General features: G+C 46.8%; 1 protein-coding gene across 4 annotated transcripts in view; it reads right to left on the reverse strand.

The window, feature by feature from the left end:
* Positions 1-10,269, reverse strand: part of Plce1 (phospholipase C epsilon 1) — a 281,607-nt gene extending 271,338 nt beyond the window's left edge. For all 4 annotated transcript variants that reach the window (XM_005063631.4, XM_040744913.1, XM_040744911.1 and 1 more), the window contains exon 1: positions 10,074-10,269. The gene's annotated coding sequence lies outside the window, so the exon portion shown is untranslated. The remainder of the gene's footprint in view (positions 1-10,073) is intronic.
* Positions 10,270-12,934: the final 2,665 nt, after the last annotated feature.

Here is a 12,934-nt window from a genome sequence, read left to right on the forward strand (position 1 = left end):
AACTGGAAATGAGAAATGCAAGAAGATGCCTGCTAAAAATATGATTATGGTGGGGGAAGGCTGAGGGAGGGAGAGAAAAAGACAGAAGGCCAAAGACACAGCAACAGGTATCATTAGGAAGCAAACTGTTGACGAAATAGATAAAATGCCTTTCATTACTATTACAGAAACGCACTTTCAAACTATAAAATACAAAGTTTTGGCAAAGGTAAAAATAAAAGATCTCACAAAACTTGAGTTTGCCACTGAAACATCACTTGGAAAGACCATTCTTAATACATTATTAACAGAGCTCCAAAGTGGTACCTTCTTTTTCTTTTGAGATGGGGGTCTCATTATGTCATTCAGGTTGGTTGCAAACTCCAGGGTTTAAGCAACCTTCCTACTATACTTGAGGACCTAGGACCATGGGGTGAATCTTCATGCTTAGTTATGGCAGTTTTAGAAAGCATTTGACAATACTTATAGGGAGTCTTCTTTTAAAAGTACCTTTTGAACTTTGAATTTCACCTCTAGGACTTTATAAGCTAAAGAGAGAATCAGAAGCTAAGCATGATGGTGTGCACCTTATAGTCTGCAAGTTGGAGGCAGGAGGATTGTCTAAGCCCAAGAGTATGGGCCAGTCTGGGCTACTTAAGAAGATCCTATCATAAATGAAAAGTAATAATACTAATAATTGTGGGAGAATGTGATCCATATTCAGCATACACAAGGTCTTGGTTTTAATCTCAGTACCCAAAAGAAGGAGGGGAGGGAGTGAGGGAGGGAGGGAGGGAGGGAGAGAGGAAGGGAGGGAGGAAAGGAGGGAGGGAGGGAGAGAGGGAGGGAGAAAGGGAAACTAGAAATTTGGTCAGTAGTTACACAGAAATCAAATGGAGATTAGCCACAAAGCACCCAACAATGGGGGTGTATAAATCTTTTATGAAGCCATGACATGAAGAGGCTGGCTATGATGGTACACACCTAGAAGCCAGCTACTCCTTGTAATCTCAGCTACTCAGGGATGGAAGCAGGAGAATAACAATTTTTATTTCAACAGGACTGTACAGCAAGGCCCTATCTCAAAATAAAGCAAAGGGATGTATGTAATTTAGTGTCAGAGACAACGAGGGGCCTAAGTTTAATGCCAAAAATGAGTAGAAGGTGATTAATATGAACCCTGAACCACACTAAGGTTTGAAACTATTTAATGGTATTGGGACTCTCTCTATTATGGAATGTGATGCAAGCATTTAGACTTCTGTATGATATATTCACAGGGAGATCTCAATTCTCATTTGGAAAGCAAAAGCGTAGCTCTTCCTCTCCCCAGGTAGGAGGCTTTGAACAAAATGTTAAGTCTTCCAGTAGCCCAGTTCCTTCAACTCTCAAGAAAGAGGGCCAAATGTGAATGCCTCTCCTTTCCAGTCTTCAATTCTGAATTACTGTACAGCATAGTTCAGAGTCAAAATCAGTAAATCATAAACGGATGTACAATGTGTGCATTGATAATTAAAGGATAAAATATAGGGACTGGGAAGACAGCTCAGTCAGTGAAATACTTGCTGTGCATGCATGAGAACGTGAGGTGGATCCCTGGATCCTGTAAAAAAGCCAGCGGCAGGGGAATGTGCTCAGGGGAATGTGCTCGTAATCCCAGAGCCTGGGAGGGAGAAGAGCAGATCCCTAGAGCTGGCTGGTCAGGCAGCCTGGCTGAATCAGTGGGCTCTGGGTTCAGTAAGAGACCATGAATCAAAAACAAGGTAGATAGGGACCAAGACGAACACTCAGCATCAACTTAGGCTTCACACTCACATGCATGCATGTGTGTGTGTATACAACACCCCATGCATCCCCACACATAAAAGATAATACACAGAATTTCAGTTGTTAAAGTGACATTTGTACTACAGACTGTTTTAACTACTAAACAGGTGACATACTTTAAGACAGGATTGTTGGGATGGTGACAGTTCTTTAGAAATGCACAGCATGGCTAGAAATAAGCACACTCTCTCATCCCCTGTAGCTAATTTGATCTGGGTTTGCCTGTCTGGGATGTGGACACTCTTCACCTGTTGTCAACCATCCTGTGACTTGACACTGGAGAATCCCCAGCCATTCTCAACCAGCACTGAGCAGTCAAAAAAAAAACCTAGATTCAAGAGGTGTCACTGAAGAACTTCACACAAGGTTATCAGACGGCTGCTGCTGCTGCTGCTGCATTAACCTCCAGAAATGCATCACTGGAAAGCTTCTTGCACATATGCAGATTCTAGAAGCTCTTGTCTTCTCATAATTCAGATGCCAGCCATGTCTGCCATGGTACTGGGAATCAAACCCAGGGTCTTATATATCTTAGGCAAGCCCACAATTCCTGAGATATAGCCTCAACCCTCAAATTCAAATCGTGATGGAGCATATTTTATTTCACAACTACTTCTAGTTTTCCTAATCTCCACCACTGTGAATTTTAAAATCTTGCCCAAGCCACAAGTGAAGGAAAAAAACCTCAAACCCAGGAAGCCAGGCAGAGTCCAGAACAAACCAGCCTGCTGAGCGGTGAAATCAGTCCAGACCCCAAGCAGCTAACAAAGAACTCGGGCTCTGCCCTGTCCTCTGAATTCTGCCTTTGGGGGTGAAGAAGTGGAGACGAAATGTCATGTCAAGAGTCTTTCACTTCTGTGACTATTATCCACCTCCAAAAGATTGAGAAAGCAGGCCGATGGCACACTGCAATTCTTCCGAGCAAGCCTTTCACTAATGAAAAGATGTTTGTCAATGAAGTCTGTCCTTGTGTAGGATAACAAATGAATTGACACTTTCTTTGGAAATGACAGTATTTGAAGCAACTCCAGTGATATCCAAATTAAAGTGTGTTATATGATATTTTGATCCCAGATGCGTATAGCATGCGCTGGGTCACATGTGTTTTTCCCAAATGATTTTCTTTCCACTCCCTGGATTTTCCATACTCAGTAATATTATATAGCTTAAACTTAACAATGAAGTCATCAAAACAGAGTCTCTCCTTGCTTCTGTCTCCTCTTTACTTCTGAATAAAGAAGCCCCACTGTTTAATTATCACAATGTGGCTAGCTGCTTCTACCAAGAAATAAAACCACACAAATGCCAGTGACTTCTGGGTGTCGGAGCACCCATACGCAGCCCCTCCAAAGGAGAACCTTTCATAGTCACTGTGAGTGGTGGGTGGCAGAGCCTATAACCCAACCACAGCAGTGTCACCACCAAGTAGAGAGATATAACTGGCTTTAGGTAGAGTGATATTAAGTGTGGCTGACATCAGCCAGTCAGTGCTGTCTATTGGCTCTGTCAGGATTGGGCTATTGTGTTTTTGTTTCCCAGGGTGCTTTGATCTCACCCCAGTGTTCACAGCCTCAGTGAAAGGATACTGACATTTGGGGGCAGGGGACAGGGGTAGGGACGGGCAGGATGCTTTATAACTTACAGCTAGAGGGCAGAGCTTATAGTATATTCTGAATTTGGAGCAGAAGCTGGGTGGAGGTTGGAGGGCTGCAAGCATCATCCTGTATTACATACTCCAGGCCCTGCTGACTGGCTAGCAGGAGGGAGCAGAAATGTCTGTAGCCTCTCAACCAGCAGCCACTCTGAGCATAACATGAGACCTCAGAGACCTCAGCCAAGTCCAGCTACTGAGCCCCTAGAAAACAGCCCCGAATCACTGCACCGAAAAGAGAAGTTAAATTATTTTCCTACCATACACTGGTATTAAAAAAAAAAAAAGCTCACAGTATCCGGGCAGTGGTAGTGCACATCTGTAATACCAGCACTGGGAAGGCAGAGACAGTGGATCTCTGTGAGAGGGACACTAGCCTAGTCTACACAGAGAGTTCCAGGATAGCCAGGGCTACATAGAGAAACCCTGTCTTGAACAAAAACAAAACAAAAGAAAAAAGCTCACATTGGCTAATAAGTGTTGAATTCTTAACATTAGATAGTGCTCTCAACACTTTAAATATATTTATCCCACTCAGTTTCACAACTTATTACTTAAGTAACACTATCAGCCTCCACTGTGTACACTCAGGCATTTTGGTAGCATATCTTGGGCCACACCAATTATTAGCAGTGGAGCCAGGAATATAAACAGATCAAGCGACCTGTCCCCAGAACCCAAACTTATAGAATGTAACCAGGGGAAAACCCAGAGTTACATTTCTTTCACATCTAAATCTGTGAATTTAAGATCACACACATTGTGTTGTAACTTAGGATGTAATTCTCCCTGCACATTAGTGCTTCCTGTCATGCAAAATATAAGGCAGACCCCCCAATATAAAGAAAGTAAGCGTGGGACTACTCAAGAGAAGCAGAGTGAAATGCTGAGGTACCCATGGCCAGCCCCTCACTCACCAACCAGACTGAGGCTCCAAACCCTTCCGGAACAAATGCTGTTTTTTAAAATAAATAAATAAATGAATAAATAAATAAACACCATGCCCAAATGATTATCTCCCAGAATTAGAAGCTTGAGACTCAAAAGAAGCCCAGGCAGAACACCAACAATCATCAACAAAATCAAAAGAAAAGACAAAGATACCCCTGTCACTGTCATGGAGGACCTAAGAGACCCTGATCCCTGCCCTGACACTAAACAGCTCCAACCAGAAGAGCAGAGAGGCCAGGGGAGGTGGAATCTGGGGCTGGAGGGAGAGTCAGGAATGGACAAATCCAAAACCAGGCAGAGGTGGAGCGAGCAGGCACCGGGGCCCACAGTCGGTGGTGAGGAGGGAGGTTCATCAGCAACAGAGGGGGGAGTAAGGGTGCAAGCAGACTCTGCTCACCCAGCCTGTTCCTCAGGCTGCAGCTGTCAGAGTACTGTGACATAAGAATGACAAGAACTTACCAGAACTTCAGTCATCTGTGTCTGAAGGGAAAAGAAAATCAGCTGCATTGCCCTTCTCACCAAATCAAACACTGCCTTTCCCTTCCACGCAGAGGCACCCCATTCACAGGTGAAGGCTTCAGGCTCTTCAGAGGCGCCTGCTTTGGGGATCGTGGGGTTCCCTGTGAAGAGCACTGGAACCCATTACACAGCTGTACCTGCACTAGCAGTGGGATCCTGGGCAGTCCTTAACCTCTCAAAGCCTCAGACTTTGGTCTGCTCCTGCAACCTGTAGACACCTTCCTGGGGCTGCCGGTTAAGCACTTTAACACACATGAAATACTCAGAGACAGTGCCTCAGACAAAGTTCTCAGCAAAGACTGGCTTGCTTATTGCTCTCTGGCTGGGAAAACTTTGGCTTCACCCTGAACCACTCTCTGTTTTCTCTGCCATGTTGCATTCTGATTCCGAAGCTACTGTGACAAATGACTACACATTGACTGAATTGAATAACACAAATTTGTCACTGTACAGCCCTGGAGGTCTGAAGTCTCTGGTGGGTTGCATGCCTGTTTCCTTCAGCAGGATCCAGGAAAGAATTCGTTTTCTTGCGGGGTGTTTTTTTTTTTCAGTCTGCGGATCAAACCCAGAGCCTCAAACATGCCAGAATGGTGTTTTTCCAGCTATCTGCTTGTGTCTTTTATCTCTTTATACATCATGCAAAACACCTCTCTCTACAAATTCTGGTCCTCCATCTTATGGGGCTGTGTGATCAGACTGAACCTACACAGAAATACAGGATGATTTCTTGCTTTAAATACATCTGCAGACTCCATTTGGTCACATAAAGTTGTATATCCACAGCTTCCAGGGACTCACCCTGAGTACCCCTGACCTCCCTCCCACACATACCTCCCAAACCTCAAACTACAAACTCCCACAGCCAAGAAACAATAATGTTACTAGCTAACTTGTTGAATAGTTAGCATATGTTATGTAAGGGCCTATGCAACTTGCTTTGGGTGAATCATCTAACTGGAGACACTATTTTTAATTACCTTATAAAACAATTGTTTGTTCAGGGTTACAGAACTGGCTGGGGGGAAGACTTAAGTATATTCAGGTAGACTTGGGTCTAGATACTTTGCCTTTGACCGTAAGGGTGTCTGAACCTATCCTTTGAGGCATGCTACCTGGTAGGAGAAGACAATAAGCTTCAAGACATGAGGCACTCATGTTCCCTGGCTAAAGAAGGGTCCTGCAAGAGTTCTTGGTAAAAAGGAACACACAGAGGGCACTCAGATCATACCCTCATATGCGAAAGAGAAACTTTGGGGTTGCCACCAAGCCAAGAAGAAGCCACCTAGACCTGAGGTTTCCTGGGGTAAGGAGATATAAGAAAGCCATTCCTGTCTCCAGCTAGAAGAACCCTGAAGCTCCATCTGACCTTAAAGAAAGAATTTGTATGAATTCCTGGAGAGATTTCCTACTGAGTCAGGTGGATCCATATCCTATGAAACAGGCTGAAAGCCTGGGAACCCTGGGGGTCCAGTAAAATATCCTTGTCACTGAGCTTGCTTTACACTAGGACTAAGCCATTCCCTCCACCACAGCAGGAATACAAACCCTCATGCGACACAGGTTTCAACACAGTCCGGTTTTATCTATACTATCCCTAAATATCCCAAAATGACCTCTTTTCCTTCCAGTTCTCAGGCAGCCAGTGGCTAATATCCAAGTGTGGCTGGCAGAGGAAGGGAAGGGCAAGCTACACAGTTGCTCTGCATGCCTGGTGAGCGGGCTTGAGTGGCCAGCGCTTTCAAACCTCAACCACTAAACAGTTTAGCCCTAGCCTTGTCTGACCCTTTCCAATGAGCTGAATTAAAGCTATTAAGTTTCACCTGATCACTTGTATGGATCATGAGGTCTAAATCAGATGCAGGATGGCACAGTGGTCAAGAGGATGGGTTCTAGAGCCAGTTTGCTTTGGTTAGCCTTGCCTGTGACTTAACACGCATTAATCTTCCTCTGCCTCTGCCTTCCCATCTTCAAAATGGGCTTAATAATAGAAGTATACATTCCTCAGCAGAAACCATTCATGATATATAGAAGCCATTTTGATTGTGCCCACATAAAAGATACATATGCCCAATGTTACATAACACCTCTGTCCATTATTGCTAGTACTCAGGCATCTGTACTGGCCTGTCCTTGGGGTTCTGACAGGATACACCCTCAGCTAGAGCCACTAAGAGCACCACCTGTGCACATTACCTATGTGCAATCTTTCTCTCTCTCTCTCTCTCTCTCTCTCTCTCTCTCTCTCTCTCTCTCTCTCTCTGCCTCTCTTTCCTCTCTCCTGCTGTTCCTGTCCCCAGAGGCTGGTCTCCCCCTCCCCTTTCCCCCTTTTATGATACTTTTCCCTAATTAAGAAAAAAAAAAACTCTGCTTGAACCCTGTTCCATGGCGTCTTTCTGTCATGCACTGCTTTTCTTAAATTACAGCAATTGTTTCTGAAGTAAAGATAGATGAATAGTTGTTGCCAGCTAAGAAAAGAAGGGACCTTGCAAAGTCACATCAGGCTGGACCAAGTTTTGCTGCCAAACCTCTAAACCCACAGAAGGCCACAGGTAAGGGTTCAGAGCTCTAGCACTTCTGCCCAATGCTGTAAAAGGGGGTGGGTGGGGGAGTCTAAACAGGAAACTTTAAAGATTTCATTTGCAAACGAGTTCCCTTTGGAGATTAACTCTATGGAAACAATTCTCTAGGGCAGGACTTTCTGAGATAATGCCAACGTCCTGTATTTACACCCTGTGTATACAGTCACATGTAGTGTCCAAGCATTTAGATGTGGTTAATTTCATTTATTTTAACTCATTTAAACTTAATCACATGTGGCTAGTGGCTACCATATTGATAATACAGCCACAGAGAACGATGTTCCCATTCTGGTCTATGAAAACCTACTTAAGTCACAGCTCAACTGAATTAACATTGAATTAACAAGCCTGAATTCTGGTCCGGGAAGCAAAGGGTATGAGGGAGACTCTTAACTTCCTTACCAGGCCTCACAGCTGGCACACTTTGATATATCCTTCCACTTTTTTTCCATTCCCCATCCCATCAATCCACAACTCTTGTCTTCCCCACCCAAGGTTCACGAGGTTACATGCTTTTCTAAGTCCCATCCATATCTTTCCATCACTTGTCAAATAGCTCCCAAGGAGAAGTACAGGAGCCAGGACTGAAGCAGCTGTCCTGTAGAAGCTGCTTGTGGAAGGCAGGGACTGTCAACACACAGATACCAACAAAACAGCCATGCTCTAGGAAAATGTCCTCTGTGTTTACAAAACTCCTCACCTTTTCAATTTTCCTTTATTTATTTAGAAATTTGTAGCAAACTACACACGCCAAACAAATGCCATCAAGTATAAGATGAAAGGCCAACGAAACATGTAGCCGAGAACTATTATGAATAGAAAAAGAAAACCAACAGCCTTCGCTGGACTCTCGATTCACCCCTACCCACTTAAGTATGAAGTTTTTATGACAAAGGTCAAAGCTGGAATGCGTCAAGGAGCTTGTCTTACTAGAAGGACTGGAGAAGAAAGCCCCTCCTGCTTGCTTAGTCTCACCTCTTCCCTGGTCTGTAGCCAAAGATGACCAGGGGGCACTCCTGAGCACAAGCAAATTGCCCTTGGGGGGAGGCTGTAAGTGAAGCATACACTGACAGTAAATGCTTCTCTCCAATCCTAACTCCTCCGAAATAGAGCTTTACTTTGTACAAACTAAGGTCTTAACATTTTATACCTGCCCATAATTATTTCTGGAGAGACTTCCAGGTGTGTCAGACCAAGAAAGTCACAGCAGATACCTTGGGTGGGGGGAAAAAGAGAGAAAGAGATCTACATAAATCTCACAGGTCCATTGAGGTAAGAGGCTCCTGACATTAACGCTGGCTGTTTCCGGTTGGGGCAACAAACTTAAGAGTGAAGGCTGTTTAGTATTTGGAACGGCCACTTGGGAGACAGGGGAATCGGTGAGGAAGAAGAATACGTAATCCAGAGCAGTGCTTCTCAAGCTTCCTAAAGCTGAGACCCTTTAATACGGTTCCTCATGGTGTGGTGACCCCCCCCCACACACACACCACAAAGTTACTTTTGTTGCTACTTCATAATGCTTCATAGCTATAATTTTGCTACCGTTATGAATCATAATGTAAATATGTGTGTTTTCCGATGGTCTTAGGTAAGCTCTGTGAAAAGATCGGTCAGCCCCAAAGGGGTCGCGACGCAAAGGTTGAGAACTGCTTCTCTAGCATAGTCTGTCAGAGAAGCCGCGGCTGTGTAGAGTAACTGAGGGACAGCTTGCTTGCCCTGCACTGACAGCTAGGAGCCAGTGCTGGTATCTAAGGAATCACCTGCAACCACTCCTCAGGAGGGCGTTCAGCTACTCCTCTGGGATTCCAATGGTCCTGGTTTTAGCTGTGACTGTTCTGTGGCCTTGAATTCACCCCGCGCCTTCAGGGGGGTTCTACAAGAAAGTCAAGAAAATCCACCAATGTTGATGGAATTGTAACTATGTACAAAAGGGGGGGTATCAAAGTCAACTCTAGTTATATTCAGAGAGTTTATTAAAATAACACTGAAATCATTTAATGATGAACATTTCTTATACAACTGATTCAGTCAATTGAACCAAGTGTGCCTTGGCTTAAATGTAAAAGAGAAGCGTATTTATACTATCCACTTAACACGAGCCATCGCCAAAGAGTTGTGTGTATCTGGGTTATTTAGAAGGATTTTGAGAAAAGGCATAAATAGCCATCCTCGAAGTCACTAGTTAGAGTGAGACTGGTGCTGTACTGTATTTCCTGGGCTCTGCAGATAAATCCCTCCTGAAACAATGTCTGAGAAACTTTCCTTGAAATAACATTGCCGAGTCCCGCCACGAAAAGGACTCCTGCTTTTCTTTGTGCCGGCCACTTCCACACTACACACTCAGCATGAAATGGTGAGCCTAGGCAGGGGTCACCGGGTGACCTCCAACCTCGCATTCCCTGAGGGATGGCTGCCTGGGCTGTCCCCTGGGAGGCGGGAGGCGCTGGGCCACCAGGTACAAGAAGTCAGGCTACTGCTGGGCGCGACTCCAGCCTGGAGGGCACCCAGGCCAGCTCTCGGGTCCGCGGTCCGTGGGGACCCAGCGGCAGAGCCGCAGGCAGGCTCACCTTAGATCTCCAGCCAGTCGTGCGGCGGGCCCCAAGTGCCGTGTCCCTCAGGGACCTGGTCCGCGCGCGTCGTAAGAGGCGTGGGGACTCCTGGCTTCGGAGTGTCAGCCGCACAGCCGAGCGCGCAGGAGCCGGGCAAGTGTCCGGGAACCCAGCGGGGCGCGCCGCCCCTGATCGCAGCTCGAGTCCGCTGCCTCCGCTGCCTCCGCCGCCCGCCCACCCGCCCGCACTCGGGCGCAGCCCGCGCGTCCCTGGCCCCAGCAGCGCGCGCTGCCCAGAGCCCAGCAGAGCGGGGCGGCGCGGGCCCCCGCCCTGGGCCGGGCTTTCCCAGAACTCGCCCCGCGGGGTGAGAGGCCGCGAGCGCCTCCGTGGGCCGCTGGGCGACCAGGGGAGCGGCTAGTGCCTGGCCCGCCCCCGACTCTGCGGGACTGGACCCGCCCCCACCACCCTGCCATCCCGCCCTGGCAGTCCAAGCGACCCTCGTCTGGCCCCCTGGCCAAGGCGCCCAGGAGTCACTCTCTGGCTCAGGCCCAAGAGGGAGGCGGCTACAGCTACGCCGGGTCACCCTGCTCTGGGGAGAGAGGGAACTCTGCACACCTCAGGGGCAGAGGTCCTCTTGCTCTGTCTCCCCTGCTGCAGACCACCTCTGGGTGACAGACTGAGGCCCGCGGTTACTAAGTGACTTGACTGAAGTTCCTCTAGTAGGTGTCAGCAGTGAGACTGATAGCACTGACATTCATCCATTCATTTCACGAGTACTTGTAGAACACTACCCTTGTGTTCAGGACAGTCATCTCGCAGTGTGTGACCACCCTGACAAGTGACCTCTGAAAAACACTCGTTATCTGTTTGGTTTCTCTAAGCAAATCTGGAGATTTTTCACGGCTGCCAGACACTGCCGGCTCTGCACAGAGCATCCTCCGCTACTGGCAAAAGTTTTATGCCGTCGGCAGCTGGGAGCCAGAGACCTGGAGAACAACCAAAACTCCTCCCGTTTGCTTAAACCTGCGCCTTCTGCTTTGTTACCCATTTTACAGAGACCCTAACCCTGACACCTCCTCACAGTTCAATCAGAACGGATCCTTTTGGCACACATCTCACATCTGTCTTTCCCTTGGACCAAATCAACCCTGCACACCACAGCCATAGACTGTCTCCTCCACAAGTTTAATTAATGCAGACACCGTCAATATCTATATCCCCCTCCATACCAACTCCCCATCATGGGAGGAGGCCAACATCCCCTAGGCACCGTGAACCACATCAGGGAATGTGTCCAGCCCCCAACCTCCCCCAGCTCTACCTGTAACTTTGCTGACCTGTGTATCTGGATCATGACTGCCTCCCACAGGCCCCGCTCTTGCTCAGCTTAGGCCCCCCTCTTTAAAAAGATCTCCCCTCCTGGGAGCCTCTAGAGCACAGGAGAGGCTGGAACAAGAATGCACAAGACAGCCAAAGAATTCTGCCCATAAGAAAAATCCGCCAGCCCTATCCTTCCACTGTTTTGCTGTTTTCTTACCACTGGGGTTTTAATGAAGACTAATGTTACTGCTTCCCACTAGTGCTGGTTCAGGAAGTCTCAGCAGAAGGCTTTGAGGGAAATTCTTTGTTCATTAAGCACTTAGGATTTTAGTTTAGACCAATGAGAAATAAATGGTCATTTGCCCCAACCCCAGACTTGGACAGGTAAGTGGTATAGCATCACACTGTGATTTTGTAATTCATTTCATAAATCTAGCAATCCAGATATCATCCTCATGTGGTACCCTGAGACTTCTGGTTGGTTTTCTTTCTTTTAAACATGCTGTGGGAATTAGATGGTGGGCATAGAGGCAACTATGCCTCCAACTGAGTCACTGCACTATTGAGAACCAAAATAAATGCTGGTCCCATAAACAGCAAACTGGTCACCCAAGGGTGCTGATCCACAGGCGCCACCCCTAGAAGGGTGCCTTTCCCAAATCTTTGTAAAGAGAGTATCAGGACCAATGTTCCCGCTCACCCCCTCTGTAAATGCCACTGGAGGGAGCCTAGTCGCTGAGGCTGCCTCACTGCATTGGAATGTCTGAGCTAACAGTACTTCCAGAGGGTTCATTGCTCCCTCTGAACAGTGCTGCCCAGACTTTCTGGAGATGTTAATTCACTCCGCAACCTTGCCAACAGTTGCATACAAGGTGCCTTTTTTACGCCCCGCTCTCTGTTCAGTCAAACATGCAGTCCATCTCAGGGGTACAATGGCTCCATTCAAGGCTTTTTCAGAAATACAGCATATAACCTCTGCGCCGTGGGCTGCTGCCAGCCACTATCTGCAGGAAGAAAGACTGTCAGATAAAGCGCCTGAGAATCGGAGAAGCACTGGACAATTTCCATGGAAAATTCGGTTCAGAGAAGCAAGTCTCGGTACAGAAGACCATTCTGCACAGCAAACAACAGCTTCAAGAAACACTGGCGTGAAAACCGCATCTACGCTGGAAACTGTGGAAGAAAGCGCACCATCTTTTCTGAAGTTGTTGCAGAATAGACCACACAGTGGGAACGGAGGGATGCACGAGACGATCCTTAACATTAAGAATTTAAGTCATGAAATTGTTTACCAGCAGGAGGCCCAACACCCTCTGCTATACATACCACAACAAAAAGACGGGCCTTTCCTGTGTTGCACTCAACAAGTCAGACATCAGCTAACCCGCTCTTAAACAAATCCTGAAGTTAAGGACTGTGTGAGCAATACAGGCTACTACAGTGATTCATGCTAAGCTGCTGGAGGAATATGTTTACTGAGAATGTGTTTATCTGAGACCCTGGGAAGCTGAGGAAGGAGCAGGTACCACCTTGCTTTACGAGGCATTGCTACCTCCCTC

The sequence above is a fragment of the Mesocricetus auratus genome, unplaced genomic scaffold, assembly GCF_017639785.1.
Source record: "Mesocricetus auratus isolate SY011 unplaced genomic scaffold, BCM_Maur_2.0 Super-Scaffold_4256, whole genome shotgun sequence".
Taxonomy (NCBI): domain Eukaryota; kingdom Metazoa; phylum Chordata; class Mammalia; order Rodentia; family Cricetidae; genus Mesocricetus; species Mesocricetus auratus.